Source organism: Rattus norvegicus, chromosome 12, assembly GCF_036323735.1.
Source record: "Rattus norvegicus strain BN/NHsdMcwi chromosome 12, GRCr8, whole genome shotgun sequence".
Taxonomy (NCBI): domain Eukaryota; kingdom Metazoa; phylum Chordata; class Mammalia; order Rodentia; family Muridae; genus Rattus; species Rattus norvegicus.
The window spans coordinates 44,383,117-44,398,312 of record NC_086030.1 but is presented as its reverse complement, the minus strand read 5'-3'; the positions used below and the strand labels follow the sequence as shown (position 1 = coordinate 44,398,312).

The following is a 15,196-nucleotide window of genomic DNA, read 5'->3' as shown; positions in this document are numbered from 1 at the left end:
GCATGGTGGCTTTCACTTCGTTTCTTTCCCCTTCTCTACAAGACACTTTGGGGTCCTGGGACCTGAGCGCCATCTCATTTTTACTTTTAGGTGCTCCTGCCCTCCCCCAGCCACGATCTCAGGGTTCTTACATCCCACTTCCTCATCCTATGCTTAGGGAGGCATAGGATGTCTCTGGAGCCTCCAATGTCCCCCTCCGTCAAGCAGGAGCGAGGAGGGGAGCCACTTCTCGTCGTGTTGGTGACAATCCAACGAGCTATGTTATCTGTAAAGGGCTTGGCTCCAAACCAGAATAATGTGAATGATCAGGATGCAAGAACCATGTTCCTTTCTAACACAGTAGTTGCCATGCACCCTAGTCTCCTTGGCCTGTGAAAATAAGGGTGAGTGTGTTGGTCTGTCTGTGTCTGTCTGTCTGTCTGGGAGACGCTATCTCTGTCTCTTCGTCTCTGCATAAATACCTACATCTATTTCTGTCTCTATTCCTCTGTATCTGCCCCCCTCACTCATACACACACACACACACACACACACACACACACACACACACACACACACACACACACACACAAAACTCCTCATGGCAGCAGGCTCCTCTCCTGGACTCAGGATCTGTCCTACCAGCAGGGTCTCTAGAACCTCTAGGTCCTGCCTCATGCCACTTGCACCAGGACGCCTAGCAACAAGGACAGAATGGGGGAGGGAGGGGACAGTGGGATTTCTGTCTCCTTCTCCCTCAGTAGGCCTCTGCAGGCACAGCCCAACCTTGGCCCTGACCCCACATGTCATAGCTCTGTCTTCCCCACTGACCACCCTTCCGTTTCACAGCCCAGGATAGGAGATGGCTCACTCTGTATACCTCTGCTGCCCCAACTCCCACACAGCAGGCAGGCGCTCGCACAAGGCTCTGGAGCAGGTGAACTGCCAGCCCAGTGGAGAAGCAGCCTCCCTTCCTGGCTTCCTGATTTTTCCCCAGTTGCCATGGTAATTGAAGGAGCAATGTTGAGACCCAACACCATGGAAGCCCAGTGCTCAACTTCGAAAGGGATCAGGCAGAAGCTGGGCCCAGGCTGCAAGGACTCACTCCATCCTCTTCTTGTGGGACTCTCGTGGACATAGAGCTGGTCCTTTTCGGGGTCACATGGATGGTGGTTTTTCTCAGAACGGGTACTGTCTGCCAGATACTAAACTAAGAGCACCATCCTTTGACCAGACCAGCCTTGCCACAGCCCAAGACCCAGGTCAGGCTCAGGAAGCAGGCTTCAGACTTGGCACACCCAGTCAGGAAGTGGCAGAGCCCTGGAGGCTGATGGAATCTCTCAGGCCCTCCCTGGGCACAGCCCTCTTCACACCCCACGGGCTTTTTCCTTATGCTTTCCTCCCCTTCTCCCCCTCCCCGGTCCTCTTCCTGCACCCCTCAAGGTCATGTCCCCTTTCCTCAGACTTGACACGTAAGATATCCGAAGACTATTTCTGAGAGACAAGGAGGGGCGCAGCCTGGCCCTTGGCCTCTGCTAATTGTACTCTGGGTGTGCTGTGCCTTCCACCGGGTGAGACTAAGGGAGAAAGACAACGGAGCTAGCAGCCAGGTGTCTGGGTGTGTGTGAGTCTGTGTGTTTGGGTCTGAATTCTTCCTCCCCATCTTTGAGTCCAACCCCCAGCCCCAGCCCCCGATACACACGCGCGCGCGCACAGACACACACACTTTTTCCCCAAGAGTGTGTGAGCAACAGTGACAGCTAAATGCAAAACCGCCTGTGCAATCTGCCCAGGAAGAAACAGCTTTGAAGACGGGTTTATATGGTTACCCATATGTTAGAGCCCCTAAGAAAGGAAGAAAAGGAAGAGTTCTCTGAGTCTGCCCCTCCCCCAGCCTAGCTCTTGGCCTCTCCTGGCAATGGAGTCTCCTAGCCATAGGGGAATAAGACCCCTCAGGGGGTTTCACACCCTTCCCAGATGTCATACCTATTCTCGGCTCCGAAAACACACCAGAATCAGGCATCCTGCCCACCCAAGAACCAGAGCTGTAACCCAGGCTGCTTCCTTTTAGCTCCATGAGAGGGGCTTCCTGCCCTGCCCCTGAGGGGGCTAAGCTCCAGTTGTCCCATTAAGGAATTTTTCCACCAGGTAGGGCAGAGACAACCACTTGCTAGGTTTTTCTCTGCCCAAAACAGCCTCCCTCCCCGTTGTGGTCACTACATCCAATCCCCTTTAGGGTCCCCAATTTCTTCATTGTGTGTGTATGTGTTGATTTTTTTTCTGATAGAAAAAAATGGAAATTAGGTTACATAAAAGATGTATGCTTCCAAGCCCAGAGCGGCCCTTTTAATGAGGGTTGCGACGTCTCCCTCCCCACGCCCATAAACCAGCCGGTTGGACGTCACCACTAATTCGTTTCAGCGGTGATAGGATAAAGCAGGGACATTAAGAAATAAATTCCCCCTCACGACCCTCGCGGAGCTCGCTGCGCGGTTCCTGCATATTGATGCAGCCGCAGGGTGCGAGCGGCTACTTAGCACAGAGACTGCTCCTAGGGGCAGCTGCGGCCGGGGTGAGCCAGGTTGTGCGAAGGGAAGCTGGCAGCCTCCAGTCCTGAACTTGGCTGGGCTAGAGCGGAGCGAGGCGGGAGCAAGAGACTGGGAGGGGGCGGGGAGCGCTCGCTCTGGAAGCTCCTACCCTGTGGCGCTGTTGGAGCCCGGAGCATCCTGCCCCGGAGCGAGGCTCTGGATCCGCGCGCTCAGCAGCTGCGGGAGGAGGAGGCGCGGAAGACAGGGTGATCAGCGGGATCCACAGCCCTGGAACTGCGCGGGCTCGGCAGCAGGTGAGTTCTTAGCCCTGGACCCGAAGGTATCCCATGTCCCTTCTCCCGGACCTGCGCTCCAGCTCCGGCGGGCAGTGTGCGCCCCAACTTGGCTCTCTCCTTGGCGGCCTGGCTCTCCGAGCAATGGGGCGTACCCGGGTCCGGGCTGTGAGCTCCTGGAAAGGTGGGTCCTGCCACCTCGCTCCAACTTTACAAGGGCAGGGGACCCTCCCACCCATTCCCTGCATGTCTCCAACCTCCGCGTTACAATGGCAGAGATCCGATTGTGATCAGGGGTAATCATGACCCCAGGCGCGCACGCACGCAGCCTGAAACTGGGGGATACACAACCCTGGGGACCTTGGCACCTGCGGGGGGGCCTCAACTTTCAGCTACCTCCTCATCCAAGAGACCCCTTCGTCCTCTCTCCAGCCACCCGCTATCCCCGTGACCCTGTTAGGGACTCTGTCTTGGCCAGAGGGGGCACCTAGCTGCAGGGTGTTGCTGGAGAGCTGCTCCTTGGCTTTCTAACTTTGCGCTGCCACTGCTAACAGCTAGCGAGATCCAGTGAAGCAACTACTCCCCCAACCCGGAAAGTTCACCTCTCCCGCCAAGGAGACGGTTAAGAGCGTCTAATGGTTCCCAGAGCAGAAGAGGGAACTCTGCCAGGGTTCAGGATTCTTGCATCCAAGTGGTCTAGGAATGAGACAGGGTTTCCAGGATTCCCAGCTTCCCTGGCCACTCACAAACACTTGGGTCCTTACAGGATTCTTGGGTTGTGCCCTAGGGAACAGGAAGTATGAAGCTTGCCTTTGTCCTTAAGGCAAGGTAGTCTCAGCATCCACAGCTGTCTACACACTGTGAACCTGACTTTCTGGAGCAAGAAAGGCTCACACAGGTGTACAGTCCCAGCAGGGACCTTAGAGAGATTCCCCTGGGGTTTCTAATCCTAGAGCTACCATTTCTGGTAAGTCTCTTCTCCCTCTCTCTAAGCCTCTGTTTTTCTCGTGTGTGTGTGAAACAGAGAAGCGGCCCTTTCCTGGGGATCTGTTGGCAAACATTTAAAACGTCGTAAAATGTCTATGGGAAGCTATGGGCAGGTGCTCAGCGCGCGGGAAATAGTACTGGTGGTCTGATGTAACCCAGAACAGATCCGGGGGCCTCTGTGTCTTGTGGGTTCCCATAAACCCAACCGAGGGTCCTCCTGAGGGTGATTAAGGCTGCATCCACCTCCATCTCCTGGTCTGTCCAAGCAGCCCCTGGGGAAGTGCATCACATTTTGCCGCAGATGAGACTCTAAAAATGTTGTCTGACTCCTAGGGAAACCCAAGCCTCGCTTCCCGCACACATATATACACAGACTGTGAAGGGATCCTACTGGGGGACTCTTGGGGATCCTACTGAGGGAGGGGGAGATCCCAAAGGTGAACTGGCAGGGGTGATATTCAGGCAAGCCCCCGGGCACCCAGGAAGTGTCTGCCTCTATAGCAGGGAAGACAGAAAGGAGATGATCCCTCAGGCCACTCCTCCAAAGGGAGTGTGAGGGGGAGTACCCCCTAGTCAATCCCCACTCAAACCGAGATCAGAGCAAATTGTGGATTTGGGGTGGGGTGGGGGCAACATTAGCACAGCTTCCTGGAGAATTGATTTTCTTGATTGGGTTTTTGCCTTTTTATAGTGGGGGTTATTTGGGGGTTTTGTTTTTAAACTTGGGGTATATACCAGAATGGAATAAGGGTTAGGCCTTACTCTTCACCCTTGGATGTCCCAGAAGACAGGTTTCCCGTGGTTGCCAGTGTCACTGCCCCAGCAGATTCTAGAAGAAACCCAGGGATGTATGGTTTTGCGCATGCTGCAAGCTTCTACTGCATTCAGGATGTGTCTGGAATATCTTGACTTTCCCAATACCTGGGATAACTACCTGAACCTCACTGTGCAGATGTAGAAATGGGGATAGGGCAAACTGAGCCAGCTGTCCATAGTCGACAAGAAGACCTTCACTGGGTTCATGGCCTAACCTGAGGAGGTTTACATTCATAGCCAGCCTGACCTGTAACCCCATTTTGGTGCACATGGATCTTCTTCCAGATGGGTCTACACAACCAGACTACCCTCAAATAGACTCCATAAAATCTGATGCCTCCCCCCAACCCCAAACCATGCAGGGAAAAAACCAGCAGCATAGTGGAGACCTGTTGGAGATTTCTGTCTGAAGCTAAGTTTGCTCCATGTCAGTGAGACTGTCCAAACCGGTCACGTAACATTTCCGAGCTTCAGTCCCATTATCTGTCAAATGAGAGCAATCGCTCCTACCTGAAGCTGCTTTAAAGATGTTGTGAGGTCTGTAACAGGAGTTGTGGAGACACCAGTCCCGTGTTGAAGCTGCCGATACTTTAATAAAAGAGAAGAAAACCCAAGTTAGGAGGTCTGCCCTGGAACAAACATGAGCTCTAGAATCTCTTCCTGCCTCTTGATCATTCTCCCCAAAGGGACATTGCCAGCCCCTGAGGCTCTATCTCTGTGGAATAACCCTTGGGGAAAGCTGTGAGCCTGGGAGGCCAGTGAGAGTGCGCTAAGGTGGAAACTCCCCCACCCCCAACCCCTGGGGAGGGGGTCTCTATACAAAGGTGAGAGGAGCTGTCCAAGGTCCTAGGGGAAAGTGTTCTGAATATTTCTAGCCCTGGCAGGGATGACTTGGGGGTCAGCTTGCCTAGATTTTGTAAGCATGAAGAAATTTGTACCATGCCCCCCCCCTCAGTGTCTTATGACATCTCGCGGCTCGCTGCCTGTCACTCGGGTTCCCCATAGGTCTGGGCAGGGGTGGATGTACTTCAGAATGCAGTTAAGAACAAGCGAGAAGTGTGCTCACAAGAGAGGCCGGCATCCTGAGAGATTGGATTTGGCATTTCAGGAGGGATTTTCACACAGGCTGTTTCCACGAAGGGGCCTGCCTTCCCACCCCAAAACAATGTTAATAGCATAAAGGCCACAGAAAATGTAGACACACCCTTTTGTCTCCTTCTGATGTCTGACCACTGTCAGACATCTTCCCATCTAGTGAGTATCGAACGCCTTCCCAGCAGACCAGCAATGTCAGGGCCGTAACCCGGGATCAGAGATAACTTGAACCCCTCTGCAGAGTCCTCCTGTCCTGCAGGAGCTATGAATTATCTGCAGTTAAATTGAGTTTTTCCAGAAGATTCTAAAGCCTTCGGTTCCTGACGTCATCGTACAGGAGGGAAGCTAAGATTCGGAGAGGTCATGTGACTCGTCAAAACTTGGATCCTCATGTCTTGACATTTTGTCTTGAACTTGTGGATGAGATTTCACGTCGTCCTCACCGTAGAGAAGCCTCAGAGTCAGGCAGGGAAGAGGGTAGGATTTTTCTCTCTTCCACTTGTCGCTGTAATGTTAGTGAGCTCTTGGGGATTCCACTTCAGCCTTGCTAGCCATCAGCCCTGAGGTCCTACCTACCAATGCGCCTTTACCCACCAGTTAATCCTTTCAGAGAGCAAGTTCCTTTTTTAATGTGACCCATCAGAAATAACTCCAGAATCAAACAGATACACCCCCGGTTTAACTGTCACTGGTCTCGTCAAAGTCCTTGCTTTGTGCTCAACCCTGGCCCAGCCTTTGAATCTTGACTGTGTCTGTGGCACTTGAGCTCCTGACCCTGGGAAGGAGGGGGTGAGTAGCCTGTCACGCTGGGAAATGGAGTACACTTGGAGCCGTTCAATGCAAATAATGCATCAACAGAAAATGCCACTAAGTCTCCAGTGTGAGCGGCTGTTCCCGGGGCTCTCTGGGCTTACATCTTGCCAAAATTGTATTCAGCGAGAAAAGCTGAGAATTAGGGCAGTTACCATGAGTGGTTCCACAAATCAACAGCAGTGTGTGTCCGATGTGACATCACGTATGGGTTAGCGCCACATGTCCAAGGGCAGTAGCCTGATACAGGTGACATGAGCCCCACCCTGAGGCTGGCTAGAACCAGACAATGGGGCACCCAGCAAGCCCTGTGCTGGGTGTGATATTTCTTCGGTAGTGGCAGGCATACCTTGGCACTGCTTCCAGGGTGGTGTGGCTGGAGGCATCATGGGAGACTTCTCAGAGGTAGGGGCCAATTTGCACTATTCTCTTCAGTGACCGGGCATCTTCCACCATGAGCTGATCACAGTCAAATCACAAAGTGTCTCGTCTCAGAATCAATGGATACATCATTCTGGGCTGCATCCAGGGGCTTTAGCTGAGCTCGACAACCCTAGGCATATCAACCAGGCAATTGGAAGCCCTCGGCGGCGGTGGCGGGGGGTGGGGAGGCGGTCAGTGGCTCAACATTGTGGAAGAGGACAGAACCCAGCAACCAAGGCAGAAGGAAGGAACCTGGAAATGAGAGACCCCCTTCAGTTGGCCAGTTGTTTGGTCCGAGCCTTTTCCTCATGCTCAGCCTCCATTTTCTATTGGCGAAGCAGAGACTTTGAAATCTATGGTGGCTCCATCTACATGACTACTGAGATTCTGTGGTAGGCTGGCATTCAATTGTGTTTGTTGGCTTGGATTTGGTTGGGGGCTCCTGTTACAGGCTTTCGTTACATTTGCTTAGGTTCATTGATTCTGTTCATCTCAGGACCTGTACGTACGACCCATGTCACTTGCCTGACCTCAGGGGTGTTTGGGCTACGAGCCCTGGGCCTGGAGCTCATTGGCGTCAGTGTCTTCTTCCCCACCAGAGATGTACGCTGCTCAGTTGCAGTCCCTAAGCTATGCCCAAAAGGAGAGTTTCCTGTTCAAATAGAAGGCAGAAACCCTTTGCAAGGGACGTAGTTTCCTTGTGCAGCAGGGAGGCACATCTGTCTCACATGTCTCCTGTGTTCTGTGCCTCGATGACGTACTGACACTGCCTTGTCTCGATGGGGATTTTCCAGAAAGCGCGGTCCTGAGTCTAGGGTGTCACGTTGTGCTTCAGTTACGGGAATCAATTCTCCAGGCTTTCAGAAATGCCCCAAAGTCATCTCAGCGTCTGTCGGAAACGTTGGCCCAACATCTCAGCCTTAAAGAACTCTCGGAAACGGCTTCTGTGATGGTTACCGTTGTCGTTGTTGTTTTGTTAAGACCTGGCAATCAAATTGAAAAAAAAATAAGATGATATTTCTAGAGCCCATTTACGATTAGACATGAAGAAAGGATCTTGTGTGAAATCAAAAGCCCGTTCCGCCCCAGACAGCGGCAGCAGTCATTTCTTAGCTAAGGGGTTTGATTTCTTGTTACATGAACAAGAGCTGGGTGGATTGCTTTCAGGAGCAAACCTTGAACTCCTAACTCCGGTCAGATTTCCCAAGAGAGCGGGTGACATCAGGAAAAGATGGTCTCTTCTGCCAAGTAAATGGTTCTCAACCTGCGGGTCACGACCCCTTTGGAGTTCAAACAGCCCTCTCACAGGGGTCACATGTCGGACACCCCGAATATCAGATATTTACATTATGATTTGTAACAGTAGCAAAATTACAGTCATGGGATAACAATGAAATAATTTTATGATTGGGGGCGTCACCACAGCATGAGGGACTGTATTAAAGGGTCGCGGCATGAGGACGGTTGAGACCCACTGAGCTAAGATGTTTGCAGGGTCTAAGAGGCATCCAGTTGTATGCCCAGGGTGTGTACAGTCAGTCCCATTTAGCCATAAAAACACCATGTGGATCTTGTCAGGCTGTCTCCCTTCCTGGGAGTTTTAAGCAGGTCGGGGGAGGGGGTAACTTATAGATAGATCTCAGTGACAACTGACGTCTTGTGGGCTCCTTTGTTTCTCTGATGGTTGGAGCCGTAGCTCAGCCTGGAAACGCTCAACAAGTGAAATGGAATCCAATTACAATCACGAACCAGTGTTCAGGTAGCCGACAGAGTCGAGGACAGACCTGCTGACGAAGCGAAGTCTTCCCCTCTCATTTCCCACCCCTGTGATGCAGTCACAGAGACCCCTTTGTTTCCCTCCAAAGCGAGACAGTTCACCAGACCTGATAGGTCTCCTGTCTGGATGGGTTTTTTTCTTTCTTTCTTTCTTTTATTATTTTTGAGTTATCTGGGTGCTTTTATTATTATTTTTATTATCATCTTTTTTTACCAGACGTTCAGGTCTCTGATGTGGGGATAAATGCAGTGTAAATAGTAAATCAGTTCCTTAGTGCTTCAAGAGAAAGCAGACAGGGCCGACGAGATGGCCCGACAGATAGAGAGGTTTGCCGCCAAGTCTAATGTCCGGAGTTCAATCCCCAGAACCAGCAAGACCAGCCTGTCTGAAGCATGATGTTTCCTTCTGACTCCCCCTTTGGGTTAGTGCCTCCTCCTGGACTCTAGAAACAAGAAGCCCTCTCAGGGAATGGAAGATAGGAAAAGGTTATCATAACATTGGGTACAAGAATTCATGAGCTTCTTTTTTAAAACACATGGGTGTAATCAGACTAAATTTCCAGTCTAAGCCAAAGCTATTGTCAAAGGCACGCATTCTGGTCTTGGTCTTGAACTCGTGGCTCACCGTGGCTTGGAGGCAAGATGTCAGCCTTTCCCTCGAGCACTGAGCTTTCAGCTTCCTGCACAGTTTGGCATTAAAATAATAATAACACACACGCCTTCAATGGGTATGTGGGGAAATTTTTAAGAACATAGCCAGAGTGTTTAAGAACTTAGGACTGAAAGTGATGGCTCATGCACTCGGGAAACTGAGGCAGAAAGACTGTCCCAAGTTTGAGGCCAGCCTAAATTACTGAATGAGAGCCTGTCTTGAAAAATAAACACATAATAATACATCCGATAGCATACTAATGACTGTTAACATCAACACGTTTATATAATGTTATAATTATTTCTGTCATTGTCATTACTTGGGGCTCCAACTTATTTTAAGATGATTCGTTGTAAGGACCAGGCTCTGGCTCAGTGACAGAGCCCCTCACCAGCATATGCAAGGTCTGGGTTTCAGACAAATAAGTCAAGGCAAAGAGGTAGATGAACAGATGGACAGGCAGGCAGGAAATGGCAGATGACTGGATTTGTAAACAGCTTGCAGGTAGAAGAACGAATGTATAGCTTGCCGATGCTCTGTCGGGGACTGTACACACGTGTAAACAGTTACAGAGTCTGATGGAAACTTTGAGGGTGGTGTTGTGCTATTCGTTTAGGGTTTCTGTGCTTAAATATTTCCTGACAAGTCTGGTACTCACCTGTAATCTTAGCACTCAGGAGGCTGAGGCAGGAGGAGTTCAAGGCCAGCCTTGGCTGAAACAGCAAGACCTTGTCTCAACAAAGAATGTAAGTGTGAGTGTTCTCGAAGGGAGGGGGGCATGTATGTGCATCCGTGTGTGTGTGTGTGTGTGTGTGTGTGTGTGTGTGTGTGTGTGTGTGTGTGCATGATTTCTTAACAACAACTTGAGAGGCACAGTTTCAGTGAAACTTTTCTCCTCATTCAACTTCCTGGTCTCTTAGAATAGCCGTCATAACCTGAGCTACATGAGACCTTACCTAAAAAGTTAATAAGTAAATAATGGAAAATTTTTTTCTTTCCTATTTTGCACCATCACTCCCACATACACAGGCATGCATGCACCCCGGAACACCCACTCTCTTCCCTCCTTCCCCTGGAAGACTCTACCCCTTCCCCATCCCCTAGGTTTAGGAAAAAAACTCACCTTCCCCCCACCCCCAGCGAGCCTTTCTTTACTTTGTCCGTGGACATTTTAATTAAGGCTGTGCGTCTCTGCCTTCTAAAGTCTGGTGACAATGTCATTTACGGCTCTGCAAGTCCCCACCTAGCATTCTTTCTCCGGGTTTATCATTTCATGGTCCCTGAGCCACTGGCAGCAGCAGATCAGGTCCTAGACCTCCCGATGAAGCTGCTGCAAACGTTCTGTGAACACGCGGGGACTGCATGGTGAACATCGGGTGAGTGGATGGGAGCATGGGGTGGACGTGCGGCTGCGGGCGTGTGATAAGGTGGCCAGGCAGTGAACCAGTGGTTCACTCTTAAGAGTTCCTTTCTAAGCTAGTCTCTCCCAGGCCACTGTGACATCCTGGCCGTGCCTATAATCTCTGTTTTTCTTCTAGCTCTGTGGGGTTGTTCATACAACTCTGACCTCCCTGGTGACAAACAGTAAACCTTCACCTATGCCTGTCATTCTGGAGACCCTAGCCCTGTGAGATCAAGTCTGTGAAATACTAGAGACCTCCAAATAAGCCATGATGAAACTGGGGGCTCAGGAGCTAGTTCAAGCAAGGTTCAAATTCAGCCCTGTAACCTGAGCGAGTGGCTCTGAAGCCTCTCCCAAGCCTCCCTTTTTCTCTTGTGGAAGCCAGGTTGATCCACCTCACCCCTCGTGCTGTTATCATAAATTAGATACTTGGGGCTCACTAGCAAAGACGGGAGACTTCCTGGCTCAACTTGAGCACAGACATAACCGCCAATATCCCAGCAGGGCCCAGAAGAAAATTGTGGCTGGGGTTTCCAAGATTATTTGTAAAGCCATTCTTGATGGACAGTTAAAGGTTCTGACAAGGACAGTGATGTAACCAGGAACTTAGGACAAGGAAGCAGGTCCCACCCAATCCGAAGGAGCAGGCACGGTAGGTTTGGGGGCCATGCAGTGGGTTAAAGTAGGATAGACACCCCTGAAAGAGGAGCACACACCCCTCTGAGTCATCCCGGACTGATAAACGGGCTGTGGCTGCCCTTGTCCTCTGATTGCAGTTTGGGGGAGACTTGTATCATTCTTCTGAGCCAGACAGAAAGGGAGTGTGTCCTTGAAGCTGAGGTAGGCTGCGGTCTCCAGGGCATCAGCAGGTATAGTTACACGGAAAACACATGGGACCTGGAATCACCCCTTCCCCTCTGTTTGGAGAATGGAGACTGGAGTCTGCTTTGTTCTGGGGACTGCCGGGACTGGGATGAAGAGGAAAAGCCCTGGTGAGAAATGTCCCTGCAAGAAGGGCTCAGAACACACCCCATGGTGAGAAGAGCATTAGATGGGACACGTACCTAGCAAGAGTCTGGGTAGTAGTAGGAGCCGGCCTAGTAAGACTCCAGTGAAGGATGCATGCAGACGGTGGTGGATTTCAACCAGGGCCTGGGAAGTTAGGGAGCCTCAGCCAGAGGCATGAGCTCAACAGAGGCTGTGTGACTTTAGGAGACCCCAAGGTTGTGTGACTTCCAAGAAACCCTAAGACCCGGCTGCTTTGTGGTCCCTCATCAAGGAGCTCCAAAAGGTGCCTTCACTATTTCTTCCTAAAACTCACTTTATAAGGAATCTTAAGTCAGGCCTGCCCTCCAAAACCCTCACAGGAAACAGAGGTGTGAAGGAGGCTGGTAGTGGCCAAAGGTGACCAAGAGCTCCCGTGCCCGGTGCCCGTGTAACCTGACGCCATCACCCACCCCAGCCGTGTCTGACAGCCACGTTAGTCTCAGGACATGAGGTGTAGATTTCCAGCTCTTTCTACCTAGGTGCTTCTCAACGACCCTCATTAAGTTACAAATCACTTCACCTCCCCTCCTGAAGAACTAGCCTCACCTGCTTCTTAAGACGGAAAACGGTACCTGAAGAAATCTAGGCTTCATATGAGACCATCTTCCATGGCACAAAGATAGCCTGATGACAGCTTATGTTAAACATCTTTTTTTTTTTTAAAACAGAAGGGGGAGTTAATGCTGCGAACCACACACATTCACCTGCATACCTATGGGCTGGTATACATAGACTCTGGCCAGAGCCTTTTTTTTTTTTTTTTTTTTTTTTTTTTTTGAAAACCGCCGTACCGCAGATCAGAAACGCTTTTGTTCGGAACAGGGTACAGATTGAGCTGAAATTGGAGTTTCATTTGAAACCGCCATCTTTGTAGGTCACAGAATCATTGAGTAACTCGGCAATTTTGTATCGTTTAGCCTAATGGTATCGCGCTTGCTACCTAGCAGTCTTCTCTTGGAGGCTCTGAGGGACTAACTGCCTGAAGAAGGTGCACCAGGCATTCAGAGGGAAACCGGCCTCAGGCGTCTGGAATGGCCCTGTGGTCATGAATCCGAGGCTCCTGGAGGAAGGGGTCTGGCGGGGCTTGAGGGTGTGTATCTCTGACCTGCTCCCAACAGTACTAGTGATCCTGGTCTGTGCCCTGAGCTCTAGAGAGCATCCATCCCTGGTGATTTTAAAGACTCCACCGAGACCCCTTTTTCACTTCTCCTTTTCCTGAATCCTTGATTGCTTTCCCCGTGTCTACTTGACTCCTCTTCTCTTTATTCGGCAACCCTCAACTTCTCCCCGCAGCTGCTAGGATGAAGTGAGGGGATTCCTGCCTCATCCCTACCTTGTAGCAAACTCCTGCTGGAACTGCCGCACCCTGGGCATCCTGGACTCTCTGATTCTGCCAACGGTGTAGACTCAAAAGCTCCATTCCTAGATTATCGAGCACCTAAGATCCACCAAGCCCAAGTAGCTTTCTGAGAAGGCAATAAACCCAAGAACTTCGATCTCTGTCATCAAGTAGCATTCGACCTCACAACTCCCTTGGCTGGTCAGAGTGTTTGGTTCTGTTTTGGGAACAAAGTAGTTAGTAAAAGCAGTTGATGAGAGGATTATAGCAGGGTTTTCCGAGACCACGATCCTTCTCAGTATAAAAAAAACTCAACTGTGTTTTACAGTTCCCTCTGAACACTGCCCAATAGTCTTCTGTCAGAAGCACTGAACTGATCTCTGAAACATTCGCTTTCTGAAGTGACTACAATCCCCCTGCCTCGCCAGCACCTGTGAGTTCCTCCAACAGCCCGTTCTCCATCCCGAGATGCAGGTTGTACTTGAGGGTGGTTCACCGGGAGGGGAAGCGACTTGTAACTATCTGGGCTCATTTAGAATAGTCCTAGAAGTACGTGTGTAGAAAAAGCCCATAAATCTAGAGCCGGCATTCTGAGACTTTGTGGGGTGTGAGGAAATGAGTGGGGAGCTGGTGTGACTCTGGGGGTCCTGAGTTTGCTCCTAGCTCCAAGAGTCTGAGAAAACTCTTTGAAAATCTGTTCCCAACCATGACCTTGAGCTCACCTGTTAGCTTGAGCCACATGCTTCTCCCCCTTCAAGTTTGGAAAACTATGATGCCATAGACTCCACTTGAGTGAATGCCTAGGCACCTGACTCCAGTGTTCTGAGTTCCCTGAGCCCTAAGAACATCCACAGGCTTCATAGCAAGGCTGAAGTGAAAGGCCCAATGAGTCTCCCTCACCTTCCTGTTATTGGGACTGCAGCTCACCTCTACAGTGAGGCTACTTAAGGTATGAGCAAGCAGTGTGTACTAGCTGGTTCTATATGTCCACTTGACACAAGCTAGAGTTAACACAGAGAAAGGAGCCTCCATTGAGGAAATGCCTCCATGAGGCCCAACTGTAAGGCATTTTCTCAACTAGTGATCAAGGGAGGAGGGCCCAGCCCATTGTGGGTGGAACCATCTCTGGGCTAGTAGCTCTGGGTTCTATAAGAAAGCAAGCTGAGCAAGGCAGGGGGAGCAAGCCAGTAAGCAGCACCCCTCCATGGCCTCTGCATCAGCTCCTGCCTCCAGGTTCCTACCCTGTGTGAGTTCCAGTCCTGACTTCCTTTGGTGATGAACAGCAATGTGTAAAGTGTAAGCTGAATAAACCCTTTCCTCCCCAACTTGCTTCTTGGTCACGATGTTTTGTTCTGGAATAGAAACCCTGACTAAGACACAGTGCTAATTAAAATTGACTAAAAAACAAAGACTTCGAGTCTAGATGAACTCAGCTTATGTCCCCACTGTGACTCCAGCTGTCTTAGCTACCTGTGTTAATGCCTTTGAGTCTTGATGTTTGTCTGTAAAGGGGAGATAAATAATGCCTTGTCTTTCAGAATTTTTTCTAAGTTCAATTACACTACCCAGTAAAGATCCCACTAAAGGCTCAGTTCAGTTGGTAGAGTGCCTACCTGGCAAGCTTTGGTCCCTAGCACATACACCAGGCCTGGTGACTTATGTCTATAATCTTAGCACTTGGAAGACAGAGGCAAGAAGATTAGAAGCTCAAGATCATCCTTGGCTGTATATTGAATTCAAGGCCAGTTTGGGATACATGAGACTCCCCGACCCCATCTTAATTATTCAATTAAAATTAAGAGTCTCTATATAAAAATGTTCAGAATTCTAAAGTCAAGGCATTTGGAACTGGTACATCTCACTCATCATACTATTATGTCTTATGTTTAAAACTTATGTTCAGTAGAAAATACTTCTGGAAAGTGGATATGCATTCAGAAATAAATAGTATATGCATCCAGGCTGATAACCTTCTAAGAAGAGAGAGAACTGTATTATTAAATTCTTCAATTAAAAGTAGACTCGTTCTGTCTGAGAGCCATTCGGTCA

At 50.2% G+C, this 15,196-nt stretch overlaps 1 protein-coding gene across 5 annotated transcripts in view; it reads left to right on the top strand.

The window, feature by feature from the left end:
* The window catches only part of Nos1 (nitric oxide synthase 1), a 180,361-nt gene that overhangs the window by 58,059 nt on the left and 107,106 nt on the right, over positions 1-15,196 (top strand). The window contains exon 1 of one of the 5 annotated variants that reach the window (XM_039089059.2): positions 2,313-2,821. The exons of 1 other annotated variant lie outside the window; for it this stretch is intronic. The gene's annotated coding sequence lies outside the window, so the exon portion shown is untranslated. Of the gene's footprint in view, positions 1-2,312; positions 2,822-15,196 lie in introns of those variants that run through there. 3 more of the 5 variants (XM_063271041.1, XM_063271042.1, XM_063271043.1) reach the window with 3 other exon arrangements.